Consider the following 14403-nt stretch of genomic DNA (forward strand, 5'->3'; position numbering starts at 1 on the left):
ATCATCATTGAAACAATCATGAAATAACTGAAATAACTAGTACTAAAGTAACTCAACACATATATTAATTGACTATGAAATACAAATCAATTCTAATAATCCACCACCGCTAATCATAAAACATAATAATAGAACAGGCCTATAAGAATTTGGTCAAAAAAAATTAGAAAAGTCAACTAGATGTAGGTATTACAATACTACCATGTTCTCTTTTGAGAAGAGGGTTCAACATGTGAAATTTAGGCTTAAAAGATGGAACAAACAGTGTTTTAGGAATCTACAAGACCAAAAGTCGGCAACTCAGTCTAGGCTAGACACTGTCACTCACCAGATTAATATCTAAGGATTTAATCAATGTCGAGTCCTCGGCTTTGAGTGTGTTAGAGGAATGGGAGCTCCGGGAGGAAATATTTTGGAAGCAAAAGTCTTGTGTGGACCTGCTATAGGAGGGAGACAAGAACACTATGATCTTCCATAACATAGTTAAATCTTGCAAGTCTAGGAATTATATCTCCTCCCTCGTCTCTATTACTAGAACTCAGCTCTCTTCCAAAAAGGATACTTCTCTAGAGGCCATTAGACGCTTTTCCCAATGTATCTCTAAGGAGGAACCAATTCCAATGGTGGAGGCAAGGACCATCTTAGATTGTATTCCCCATCTAGTTTCTAATGATATGAACATGAATTTCTTACGGCCTATTTTATTAGAGGATCTAGAGAAGGTGGTTTTTAGTATGAAGAAAGGTAAAGCCCCAGGCCTAGATGGTTTTCCCATTGAATTTTTCCAAGAATTTTGGGAAATTATCAAATTTGATCTTCTTGAAGTGGTCTAGGAATCACATAAGAACAAACAAATGCTCAAGTATTTGAATGCTACTTTCTTGGCTCTCATTACCAAGATTGATGAGGCTAATAGTTTAGATCAATTTAGGCCTGTTACTTTGTGTAATATTACTTACAAAATTATCACCAAATTAATTGATGAAAGGCTCAAGCATTATTTGGCTACTTTGATCTATGAGGAGTGGGGAGGATTTGTTGGTTGTAGACAAATCCTTGATGGGGTTTTCATTACATCATAGGCTAGCCACTCTATGGCTACTTCCAAAAAATTAGGCCATGTTCATTAAGCTAGATTTGGAAAAAGCATATAACAAGGTTAGTTGAGACTTCTTGAGTAGAATGCTTCTAGCTTTTGGATTTGATGGGGAATGGGTTGATTGGATTCTTAGTTGTGTGACTTCCTCATCCTTTTCTATTCTTATTAATGGAGAACTACTAAGCTATTTTCTACTTCTCAAGGACTCTGGCAAGGAGATCCTCTATCTCCTTATCTCTTTATCATTATGGCTAAGGGCTTAGGTAGATATATTAGATTTCAAGCTGAACAGGGACTTATCCATGGGTGGAAATGGAACAATAATATCCCAGCATACTCGCACCTCCAATTCATGGATGCTACTAGATAGATGGGCTTGGCTACAATCAATGAGGCAAGAAACTTCAGAATGATTTTAGACACCTATTTGAAAGCTTCTGGACAACAAATCAATGAAAGTAAGTCATCTATTTATTTCTTTAATACTCCATTGTTGATCCAGGATAGGATTGCCATGATTCTTAGGTTTCATATTGGCTCTCTTCCTCTAATTTACCTTGGAGTCCCCTTGGCTCTAGGAGCTCAGCTGAAGGATTATTGGCAAGATCTTTTAGATAAATTTTGTAGCAAGGTGAGTCACTAGACTCATGGGTGGCTCTCTTCTGCTGGGAGAGTTATTCTTCTCAAGATAGTGATTCAGGCTCTTCCCATCTATAGGTGTCTTGTGCGAGCTCCCCCTTCTAGTGTTATGAAAGAATTTGATGCTTTGTCTCAACAATTTCTTTGGTCAGTAAATCTTCTTTCTTCAAAGTGGAGCTTAGTAAATTGGGACACAATTTTCCTACCAAAGTTTACCAGGGGTCTAGGTCTTAGATGTATGGCTCTTATTGCCAAGGATTTAGCTATTAAGCTATACTAGAGGTGATGCAATAATCAGGATTAGGGCTAGGCTAAGATTTTGACCCAAAAGTATTTTCTAGGAGTGGGTTGTCAGGATATCCCAAGACTAGCTCTTGCTGGGAAAGGTTCCTTTATTTGGGATACTCTTAAAAAGGGAGCTCATCTTATCAAGGAGTATATTTTATGGATATGTAATGAGGTATTGATTGCTTTGTTTTGGTACAATTTTTCCAATGACCATCCTCCTATTCTTTCTAGATACCCTCATTTCCAGCCTCTATGTCATATCTTTATGGTTTTTGGGTGGACCAAGGTGGCACATTTCAAGACTATCAAAAGGTGTGGATCAATAGATGTGGCTTTTTGGAAGGACCCACGGGAATGGCCTTTGGGTTGTACCATGGAGATTTGGGCTAAACTTGCTAGCTCCTCTCTGATAGGCTATGCAACTCCTCTAAAGGAAAGGATATCCTTGCTTGGGTTCTGTGTCCTAAAGGAAAGTTCAATGTGGCCCAAGGTTATGCTTGGATGGATAAAAAATGACATGGACTAATTGAATTTCCTTGGTCAAAGAAGGTTTGGTATAAGTTTTCTTAGCCTAAGTGTAATTTTTTCTTATGGCTGGTGGCTCAAAAGTAATGTCTTACTTGGGATAACCTCCAAAGGAGAGGGTTCCAAGGGTCATCTGTTTGTTCCCTTTATATGATGAATGGGGAGAGTATTTCTCACTTATTTTTCTTATGCCTAATCTCTAGAGAAATTTGGCATAAGTGGTAGGAGGCATGGTGTCATGGATGCATACATGCTAAGTCTCTTATTGAATTTAAGGAAAACCTTGGTAGACCACCAGTGAAGACCACTTTCCTCCAGTGGCTTGGGTTGTTGGACCTATTTTCATTATATGGAATCTTTTGCTGGAATGTAATCACAAGATTTTTTTCAAATTCAATTTGGGAGTCACTAAATTGTGGCAGATGATTTTGAGCAGACTCCAGGAAACTATCTATGCCAAGTGTGATATGATGGAACATGTGGACCCTAGAGATTATAGTATAGTAAGGAATTTGGGACTGGTGGAGAAAGGAATGGGAGGTACAAGTGATATGAGATCTCAATCCCTCAAGGGAAAGGTTTGTAGAGTTGGGAAGTGGAGGCCACCTCTGATTGGCATCCTTAAAATTAATATCGATGGCTCTTCTTGTAGGAACCCTGGGCAGGCAGGTATTGGGGTATTGGAAGAGGTAGGGATGGTGAGGTTATCTTTCTTTTCTTGATCTTTAAAGGAATTCATTCTAATAATTTGATAGAATCCCTTTCCATTAAGCTAGCTATTGAGCAAGGATGTGCTTTGGCCTGGAGGAAGATTATTTGTGAGTCAGACTCTTAGATTGTTGTGGATATGATAAACAACTAGAGGGTGGATGATGTTAACTAGTAGTTAGCCTCTATTATTAGAGATATTTTGTATCTAAGTAGCCATGTGGATTGGATCTCTTTTTGTCACATTCTTAGGGAATGTAATGGCGTGGTTGATGTCTTCGAAAAATGGGAGTTGAAGAAAAGAGTTGGTTGAGATGTTGCAGGAAGGGATGGACTTCCTACTGATTATGCTAGGATTTTTGAACAATTAGTGGAAAAGGATAGGATTTAATTGCTTTGTGGCTTGTTTTTGGCTCTTTAAGGTTTGAGGCCTTCTATATTCTTTGGCTCTGATTAAATAAATTTTTACCCTCTTTTCCATAAAAAAACTTTAAAAATATCTTTATTAATAAACTAAATAGGTTTGAATAACTAAAATCACTAGATATACAGACTAGAGTGGACGGGTGCAATGAAAGCCTGTGCAGGTTTTGTCTACGTCTCAAGCTAGGGCCCCTGTGCCCTAGCTCAATTTTGTATTTTTTGAGCATTGTAGTGGGGGAGTTTGGTGTTTGATGGGTTGTGAACTAGGTGCCTTCTCCTGTCGGGTTGTAGATTGGGTTGAGATCCAAAGGAGGAGTCTTTTGCTGCACATGGAACTCACTTCATGCTTCTTCTTGCTGGCCTGTGTCATGTGTAGACAATGGGCTGTTGTTGGGTATTTGAGTACCCACGGCCTTGGTCTATGTTGTTTAGTGGAGTTTGGGGTGTGTCATTGTAGGTTTGTAGGTGAAGGAACTGGATTTGGAAAGGGGGTTGGTCTCCCTTTTCAATGGGAGACCAACTAAGGGGGAGATAGCTATGAAGAGCTTGTGTATGGATTTTCGGGCGGCTTTAGGCCCTAAATTGTTAAATCAAGGGATGAAGGCTTTTGATAATAACATGTTTTCTCAGAACTCTAAGACTGTAGATGTGGGGCCATCTAATGGCTCAAGGATTACGAAGACCAATGTATGTCTCAAGAGGTGCAAGGAGAGGCCAAAACTGGTTGTACCAATTGAAATGATCGTGGATGATGTCAAATATTATTCGCATCACTCCCTATATTGTAAGTTTTTAGGAATGAGGGTTTCCTTGCAATTCTTGGAGGTTTGGACTTGAAGGACTTGGGAGCTAGAAGGGGAAATGGAGATAATGTTGTTGGCAAATAATTATTTCATAGTTACTTTCAACTGTATTGTCGATCGCAATAGGGTGTTTGAAGGAGGTCCTTATTTTCACAATAAGGTAGGGTTGTTTATCAAGCCATGGCATGTTGGATTTGACCCAGCAGAGGAGGTACCTAATCATGTCACAGTATGGGTTCGGTTTCCAAGGCTCCCAGTGGAGTGCTTTCGCGAGGATGTGTTACATCTTTTGGCTTCAGTGCTTGGAACTCCTGTAGGGACTTCATTGCAGACTATTGGAAAAATGGCAATGACTTTTGCTCGCATTTGTGTTCAAATTGATCGTAGTAGACCTTTACCAGATGTAATAGAGATGTGTGCGGGTTCTTATTCTTGGGTGCAACAATTGGATTATGAAATTCTTCCTTTTCGTTGCTACCTTTGTTGAGAATATGGTCATCTACAGCATAGGTGCCCAAGGAATAAATCTCGAGAATCCCTTCTGTCATAGCCTGTGAGCATGCCCCTTGTGATAGATAAAGGGAGGAACATTTCTCCTGATGAGACAGGCGCTTCTGATGGTTTTGTTCCAGTTAGGGGTCAAAATTAGAATAGGGGTCAAAAGAGGTCTTTTAAAGAAAGGTAGGATGATACCTTTAACAGGTTTGAGGTTTTGGATAAACTTAACCAACAGTAAGTGAACCCAGGTTTGATCAATTTGGATCATGGACTTATTGACTTAGTTCAAGAGGATTCTATTATTGAATCTACTATGGATCCAATAGGGCATGAGTGTTAGCAATCAGGTGTTGATCAGAAAAAGGGGACTTCAGAGGTGCAGGAACCCTTGGCCATTGTTACAACAGCAATTATGGATTCTCCAACTATTGGGCAGCACATTGGTTCAAGTTCGGCAACGAAGTTTAAGCCTCCTCCCAAATTGGGTATTATGTAGAAGGATATCAAGAAGGGTGGGGCAGAGAAATTGGTTAAATCTGGCCGAAAAAAGGATGTAGAAAAGATTAAATTAGCTGGTGAAAATTTGGTGGATTCAGGGGCAGTTAAGCCTCTGGATTCTATTTTTTCATGCCCCTTAAAAAGATTTTTTTATCTTGGAATGTGTGGGCCTTGAACAGTGGCCCTAGACAAAAAGTTGTTCATGAGTTAGTCAGAAGACAAAGTCATGATGTTCTTTTCTTGCAAGAAACTAAGTTATCTATGGAGAGTATGCAAGGTCTAAAGCCTAGGTTGTGGAGAAGTGGGGAATGCCAATGCATTGGAGCTCTTGGTGCTTCTAGAGGTTTGGCCTATTTATGGAATCCTAGAAAAATCCAACCTCTTTGGTGGATCTCCTCTAAATCCTCTTTGTCCATGATTGCTACTTGCTTAGAGACAGGCGATGTGATATTATTTTCAAATATTTATGCTCCTACTGATTTCCAGGGTAAACAAGTCTTGTGGTCCCACATCAGGCTAATTCATAGCATGTTTCCCTTTCACCCTTGGATCTTGGCTGGAGATTTCAATGCTATCTGTGAGCTAGCTGAGAAGCAGGGTGGTACTGGAAGACTAGAGCCTTCTGCATTATTGCTTCAAGATAATATTAATTCCTTGAACCTTGTGGATATTAAACCTATCAATGGTCAGTTCACCTAGAACAATCATCGGACTAGAGAGTTTTGTATTGTACAAAGGTTAGATTGGTTCCTAGTTTCTTGTTACTGGATTGGGGGGATGCAATCATCTTGCTCTAAGATCTTGGATTGGAGAGGATTGGATCATTGGCCTATTAAACTTTATACAGAATCCACTCAAGTGCTTCAGAAGCCTTATTTTAGGTTCCAACTTATGTGGCTTTGAAACTCATCTTTGTATAATTTGGTCTCTGATTGGTGGAAGAAAGATAGACCAGCCTTTGGTACTTCAATGTATACTTTTGCCAAGCTCCTCCAGCATGTTAAGTTTGAGCTCAAATGATGTAATCAGTTGCACTTTGGGAATCTATTCCATGAAAAGGTTTGGGCTCAGGAAAATTTGGATGATATCACAAGAAGGATTAGAGAGGAGGGGGTTACAGATGAATTGCTTGAGGACGAGGCTCGGGCTATGAGATTGCTTGAGGAATGGGAATTGCAAGAGGAAATGTATTGGAAACAAAAATCACGTATCGAGTGGATTCAAGAAGGGGACAAAAATACTACCTTTTTCTTCAACTTTATGAAAGCCAAGAGGCATAGTAACTCTATCTCAGGGTTGGTGAATGACAGGGGAGAGCATCTTTCTTCTTCTCCAGAAATGTTTAGGGAGGCAGTTCAGTACTTTGAATCTCTCTTTAGAGAGGACTCACAAAGGGGGTCTCCCGAGGAAGCACAAGTTCTTTCAGGTATTCCCTCCCTTGTGACCGATGATATGAACCAACAACTCATGAGGGATATCTCGATTGAGGATCTTGAAGGGGTTATTTTTAATATGAAGAAAGGGAAGGTGCTAGGACCTGATGGCTTCCCCACTGAGTTTTATCAAGAGTTCTAGGATATCATCAAATTTGACCTCCTGGTTGTGGTTCATGAGTCTCAGCACAATAAGAAAATGTTAAGAGCTCTAAATGCTACTTTTCTTGTTCTTATCCCCAAGCAGGAGGGGGCTGATAGGTTGAGCCAATTTCAGCCCATCTCTTTATGCAATGTTATCTACAAAATTATTTCCAAACTTATTGTGAATATGCTAAAGAAGGGGCTTGCTGACTTGATCTCCGAGGAGCAAAGTGGTTTTGTTGTGGGTAGACAAATTCTGGATGGGATTGTTATTGCTACTGAGGTCATCCATTCTATGGCCAAATCAAAAGAAAAAGTGATGTTTATCAAATTGGATATGTCAAAGGCTTATAATAGAGTAAGGTGGTCCTTTCTACAAAGTGTTCTTAGTGCCTTTGACTTTGTGGAAGATTAGATTCAATGGGTTTGGAGTTGTGTTACTTCGGTCTCTTTCTCAGTGCTTATTAATGGGAGTCATTCTGAGTTTTTTGGGGCCTCAAGGGGGCTTCGTCAGGGAGACCCTCTCTCCCCTTATTTGTTTATTCTATTGGCAAAAGTCTTGGGGAGATGGATTAAACAAAATGTGGATTCCAGTTTTATTCAAGGTTGGAGGTGGGGTGGAGTTTTACCTCCACAGACTCACTTGCAATTTGTAGATGATATTGCTTTGATGGGAATGGCTACAATAAGGGAGGCATCTAATCTTCATAGGGTCTTGGATGTGTACCTTGCAGCCTTAGGACAATAGATTAATGAGGGAAAGTCTTCCATCTACTTCTTCAATACTCCAGGCTCTATTCAACAAAGGATTGCTCACATCTTGAGGTTTCAAATTGGGAATCTTCCAGTTAAGTATCTTGGCATTCCCATCTCTATGAGTAGGCTTCCCAAGGAGTCTTGGCAAGTTATTTTGGATAAGTTTTGGGTGAAAATTAATCATTGGACTCACTGTTGGTTATCCTTTGTTGGTCATGTCCAGTTGATTAAGTTAGTTGTGCAGGCTTTGCCCATTTATAGAGGCATGCTCCAAGTTGCTCCTACAAGCTTCCTTAAGGATCTAGATTCAGTGATATGCTAATTTTTGTGGCAAGCCTCTTGGAGACCTCCAAATGGAGTTTAGTTGGATGGGAAGTGGTGTGCAATCTGAAACATTATGGGGGTCTTGGATTGAGGCAGTCAGCTTTGACAAGTGAGGCTCTGGCTGCTAAACTTTACTAGCGGTGGTGTAATGAGCAAGACAAGAGCTAGGTGAGGGTTCTTTCTCATAAGTATCTCCCAGGGATTTCTCATCTTGATATTTCTAGGTATTCTCTTAGGGGGAAGGGATCTGTGATTTGGGATACTTTAAAGAAAGGGGCTAAGCTTATTAAGGATGGATTATTTTGGATCTAAAAGAGAGGGGCAGAGGCTCAATTCTGGTCAGACTCTTGGGATGGATTTCCCCCAATAATTTCTCAATTCCCTAACTTAGTGTTTCTATGCCAAAAATTTGTGGAGGTTGGTTGGTCACGGGTCAGTGATTTTAAGTCCTTTTTCCCTTGTGGTCAGATGGAAATGGCTAAATGGAAGTCCCCAGATGAATGGTCAGTTGCTGATTTACAGGAGGAGTGTGCTATGCTATAAAATATCCTCTCCAATAGAAGATGTTGTTCTCTTCGGGAGGACGATGTGCTAGCCTAGTTTCCCAATTCTAAGGGGACTTATACGGTTGCCTTGGGATATAGCAAATTGGTGTCTTATAAGATGGTTTTTCCTTAAGTGCAGTGGTGGAAGCAGGTATGGAACAAGCTTTCTTGGCCAAAGTGCAATTGTTTAATTTGGATGTTGGCTTGGAATAAGTGTTTGACTTGGGATAATATTTGAAAAAGAGGATTCCACAGCCCCTCTATGTGTGTTATGTGTGAGGCTAATGAGGAGGACTCTTCCCATTTATTTTTTCATTTCTCTTTTGCCCTACAGCTTTGGCATTTTTGGTGGGGAGTTTGGACAGCACCTTGTGTCCATGCTTCCTCCTTGATTGATTTTTGGTAGGGGATGGGACGACCACCTTCTATGGCTCCTTGTTTGTAGGAGGTGTGGTTTGTGGGGCCTATCTTCTTATTATGGCAGATTTGGTTGGAGCACAGTTAGAGGATCTTTCGAGGTGAGCAGAGGCTAGTGCAACAAATATGGCAGAGGTTATTGGGTATGATTCAAGAGACTGTGGAGGCTAAGTGTGAAGTGGAATTACCTTTGGGGAAATGAGATATAGATTTGGTGGAGAGATTGGGGTCTTTGGGGTCTTCTTTGGCATTAACTAGAGCTAAGAGACAGCATCATGTGAAGCAAAAAATTGACAGGGTTGGTAAATGGCAACTTCCCCCCTATGGGATCTTGAAGATCAATACTGATGGCTCTTCAAGGGGTAATCCTGGCTCAGCTAGTATTGAAGGGATTGGTAGAGATGTTATAGGCTCAGTGGCTTTTATCTTTTCAATCTATGAAGGGATTCAAACCATTAACCTGGTGGAGGGGTTGGCTATTCTTGCTGCTCTTGAGAAAGCTTATGCTCTAGGCTGGAGAAGAATTGTTTGTGAATTCAACTCCCAGGTTTTGATCAACCTGCTTATTGAACAGAAAGTGGCTAATGTTAATTGGCAATTAGCTAGGATTGTGCAACAAGTTTTGCAAATTAGTTCTTTAATGGATTTGGTGACTTTTTCTCATATTCCAAGGGCATGGAATAGGGTAGCTGACTGCTTGGCGAAATGGGCCTCTGAGCATGATGAGGGATGGAGGATTGACGATTGGGAATTGGTTCCTAAAGAGCTCCATTTTGATTTGAGAAGCATTCTTGATGTTGATAGGGAGGATGATGTTAGATGACAGTGCTGGTTGTTTTTTCGTTGTTTAGGGCTATCCTTGTGCTTATTGTTGGGACATTTGGTTCTAGCTCTCTTTGTATTAATGCTTTCTGATTCTTAATAAAGTTTTTACCCCTTTATTTCAAAAAAAAAAAACTAAATAGGTTTATTATTCGTTAATAACTAAAATAATTAATATAAATAATCATTTCTATTAAATAAAAATATCAAAATAAAAATAAATAATAATTAGATATTTAAATATCTAGAATAATAAATAGAATACATTTGTTTTAAATAAAATAGATCGGTATTAATTGAAAATATTTTTTTTTTTTTAATTTTTTTTTACAATAATTTTATTTATTTATTTATTTTTCAATAATTAAAATAATCAATATAAATTAAACATGTTAAATTTAGTTGATATCATGGAAGTTTAATGTTAATAAGTGACAAATTTTTAGTCATTGAAAACTTTTACTTATATAATATTTAATTTTAAAATTAAAGTTAATAGGAGATAAGTTTCATTTTTTATTATGTAGCATACGTGTTTTCATTCTAACAACTTGATCATAGCCAAGTTTAATTTTCAGGTTACATTCACAAGGAATTATTAAGAACAAAGTTATAAACTTAGAAATAAAAAATAGACACTAAAATAGGCCAAATTGAGATGGTTTTTTAATCTAAACACAATCTTGGGCCTCATGGCCTTTTACCTATAAAAAGAATCAATATAAATTATCTATTTTATTAAATAAAAATACCGAAAATTAGAATAAATAATAATTAGTTAGTAGACTTTTAATGTGGGACTGCCCTTGTATTTTTTGACAGGAAAATTTGTCTCACACCGTGAAACTACTTTAAAAGCAAAAAAAAAATCTTTAGAATATCATAAAACTATTTTGTGACTGTCGAAAAATTTGTTCACATAAAAAAAATCATGTTCATCGTTATATATTTCAAGTTTTATTTTTAAAAACTCTTCTTTTTATTTTTATTTAGTAAATAATCATTACTAATTATTACTTTTATTAATCAATTTGAAAATTAAAATAAACAATAATATTGTATAAAATAATAGAAAAATGAATAAAATTAATTGTATAAAACTCAAAAATTATTACTTTTTTGCTAAAAATCATATTTATTAATCTAAAATTATATTAAAAGTATAAGTAGAATGATAGTATAAAAATGTATTCATATTTTCTTGGTAAATGATAGTATAATAAGTTTATTTCTTCTTTAATTTAATTTTTTTTATCAATAAAAACAAAAGTTTATAATTTAGCTAATTTTTAATTAATTAGAATAATCATTACAAATTTTATTTTTTATTAATTTAAAAAAAAATTTATCATTGAGTGAATAAAATATAAAAAATATAAATACAATGATAATATCTTCACATCTAAAAAATAATAATATCTTCAAAACTTTATATACTAAATTTAAGATTATTTTTATATATATAATTAAATAGATATTTTCACAATATTTTTATTTTCATAAAAAAACCATCGTTTACTTAATGAATTAAAAAAACTTAATATATTAAGATTTTTTTTACATTAAAAAATTAAATAATATTTTCTGAATAATTTTATTTTCACAAAAAAAATACCATGTGTTTCTACAATTGAGACAATTGTCATGTTGTCATTGATGCCAAATCTTATTCGTAAGACAATTTTATATTTGATTTGAGTGTCATGTCAAGATGATTGATGAGGAAAATTTGAGAAGAATGACATAACAAAAGCACATAGAGGAAAGATTGAGTTGTGAAGAAAGTTGGACTTTGATAAGTAGGAGATAATTTCACATCAAGTCAAATTGTGATATTGCTATCAGGATTTAATTGTGTGATTTTTAGTCAAACTCATTGACCCGTGTTTCATGAGTAGTGATTCAACATGAATCCATCTCTCAACAGAATAAATGGAACACTTAGCACTCAGTGGATCTAGGTGTTGCTCACTATAATACCCCAAAATTGGCTTATTGCCATCTCAACCAATTTTGGTCTATTTCTGATCAATCCTAAAGTCTTATTCCGTTAGGCAAATTCTTATTCGGCTACTCGCTACTTGACTTAATTGTCAGATGCAAAAAACCCTAATCTGCATTCATCATGCTTATTATTTAATTCCTATAGTATTTACTCATATTAGTCACATTAAACCTATTGATTAATATTTAATTTAATTACTAAGTATTTATACTTTAATTAAATTAAATTATATCTTAAGGCTAATGTACTATGGAATTAAAATTATTTAATTTAATAAATACGCCTATCTTGATTAATTAAATGTAATTATTTAATTAAATGGGAAAGGTATTTCTAAGCAATTAAAGAAAATTATTTAATTAAATGGAGTACTTACTTCTAATTAATTAAATAAAGTTATTTAATTAAATGGGGAGCCATTCCTAATTAATTAAATGAAGTTATTTAATTAAATAAGAAAAGTGTCTCTAATTAATTAAAGGATTATTTAATTAAATAGAAAAGGTAATTATGAGAGCATATCTCATTTTATTAAATTAAATATCTCACCAAAAATCTCTCTTTAGTTCAAAAAAGGAAATTTCCAATTCACTATTGATAAAAAATGAGTTAAATTAGTTAACTCCTTTTTCTACTCAAATTAAACCAGTTAACTCCTTTTTCTACTCAAATTAAATCAGTTAACTCCCTTTAATTTGGGAATCTTCCTTTATGACTGAACTTCACCTTTAATCCTGACCGTTAATTGAAATCGATCTTAACCGTTGATGGATTCCAGGAAAGTCTATTTAAGAGACCCTCATCTCTTCATTTTAAAAGAGGATGAATTTGGAGAATTTGCATCGAATTGCTGCTGAAATTCATACTCACATTTGCTCATATTTTTACATAAATCTTGCATTCTTAGTTTAAATTCATCTAGCTTAATAATGCATACATTTTTAGTTTAATGTCTTTTATTTCTTAGATTAATTGCTTGCACTTCATCTAGATTACTTGCACATTCATATAGCTTAAGTTGCATTCAAATTTTTCGTTCTTACAGGATCTGGTTGCTTAAACACATCGAATCTGAGGATATCTGACAAGCAATTCCCTTTAGATAGAAGGCAACAGGTTGCTTTGCAGGCTGATTTTTGGATGAACAATCTAATGTTCATTTCGGGATGAATCTGCATACAATGACCGTGTTGAAGTGTGTGTGTTAGCAGAGGCCGCATTTTCACACATACATTTCTCACGCCCACTGCGGGGCCCGAAAATCAATTTTTTTGGCCTCTTTCTGTATTTTTTTAACCATTTTTTTGTTCTCTGTCCATACTATTCCGTACAGATTCAAGAATCTTTGCATAAGACTGTTCATTTTTGCACGAGGATCTAGAATCTTCGCTCAAAGATTCTTTCTGTATCGCGTGAGAAAGTTCTTGGACACTCGAAACTTCGCGCGAGCCAAATATAATTTCCCACGAGCCATAAAACTTCTTCGCGCGAACTGTCAGGAATTTCGCGCGAAACTCTGCTGACAAAGGCAATTTTTTGCATTGATTTTTGTGTTTTTTGGTTTTTCTGCTGACTATTCACGATTTCTAATTTTTTTGTGTTTTCTTTTTTTTTTTTTAACAGCATAACAGCAGTTTGCGAGACAATTGGAAAAGCGTGATAAAGTTGCTAAAAATAGGTAAAATCTACTAAGTGCATTGCGAGGATCACCAGGTAACCTTCCTCAGCTGATAACACTTCATTTGGATCTAAAACAAACATCTCTCGTGTCAAGCTTGTGTGTATTTCCTTCCATATTTTCATTTTACAACACATGCATAATTTGATACTAGGGTGTGATCTTTGTTAGTATACATTTAGCAGGCTTAGGTACTAGTGATAGATTTAGATAGCTATTTTGGGTTATTGGACTCACTAATCTGCTAGCCCCTCATTTCACCTTGTGGTTGCAAGATCAGCACCACGTTAAAGGGGAGGGTTCTATAGGATAGAAGCGTTAAAAGCTCCACTAGGCAACCCTTTTGTGCTTTCTAGAACTCACTAGTTTCTGAGTTGTGGACTCATGTTAGCTTGTGTGAGGGGTTAAATGTTCCACATCTTTGGACTCACCTCACCTTAGTTAAAGCGTTAAGTGTACCACCTTGTGCTCTTTGATTGCTTTTGGATAGATTTTCTTTCGAAAATTGACATCTGTACACACATAGTAATTAAGCCCCCATGAATACTATTCATGGATCTTGAGGGAGTGGGTTCCTAGTGAAACTCCTCTCTAAGACGGATTCCTTGTAGGTGGGGAGGATACTTTGAGCATCTCACAAATAGATGAATCTTCAACTTGTTGATTAAGGCATCCTTTCTCCGAAGAGGTTGATAGATCACTAGGAGATGATATCATAGATCTTTAAGAGATAATCTTAGTTTAGCGTGTTAGATTAATCTGTCTGCTTTGATTGGGCTAAAGGTGAAAAGGTGTCAA

Source organism: Cupressus sempervirens, chromosome 11 (assembly GCF_028749045.1).
Source record: "Cupressus sempervirens isolate cs-2001-9-10 chromosome 11, ASM2874904v1, whole genome shotgun sequence".
Lineage (NCBI taxonomy): Eukaryota > Viridiplantae > Streptophyta > Pinopsida > Cupressales > Cupressaceae > Cupressus > Cupressus sempervirens.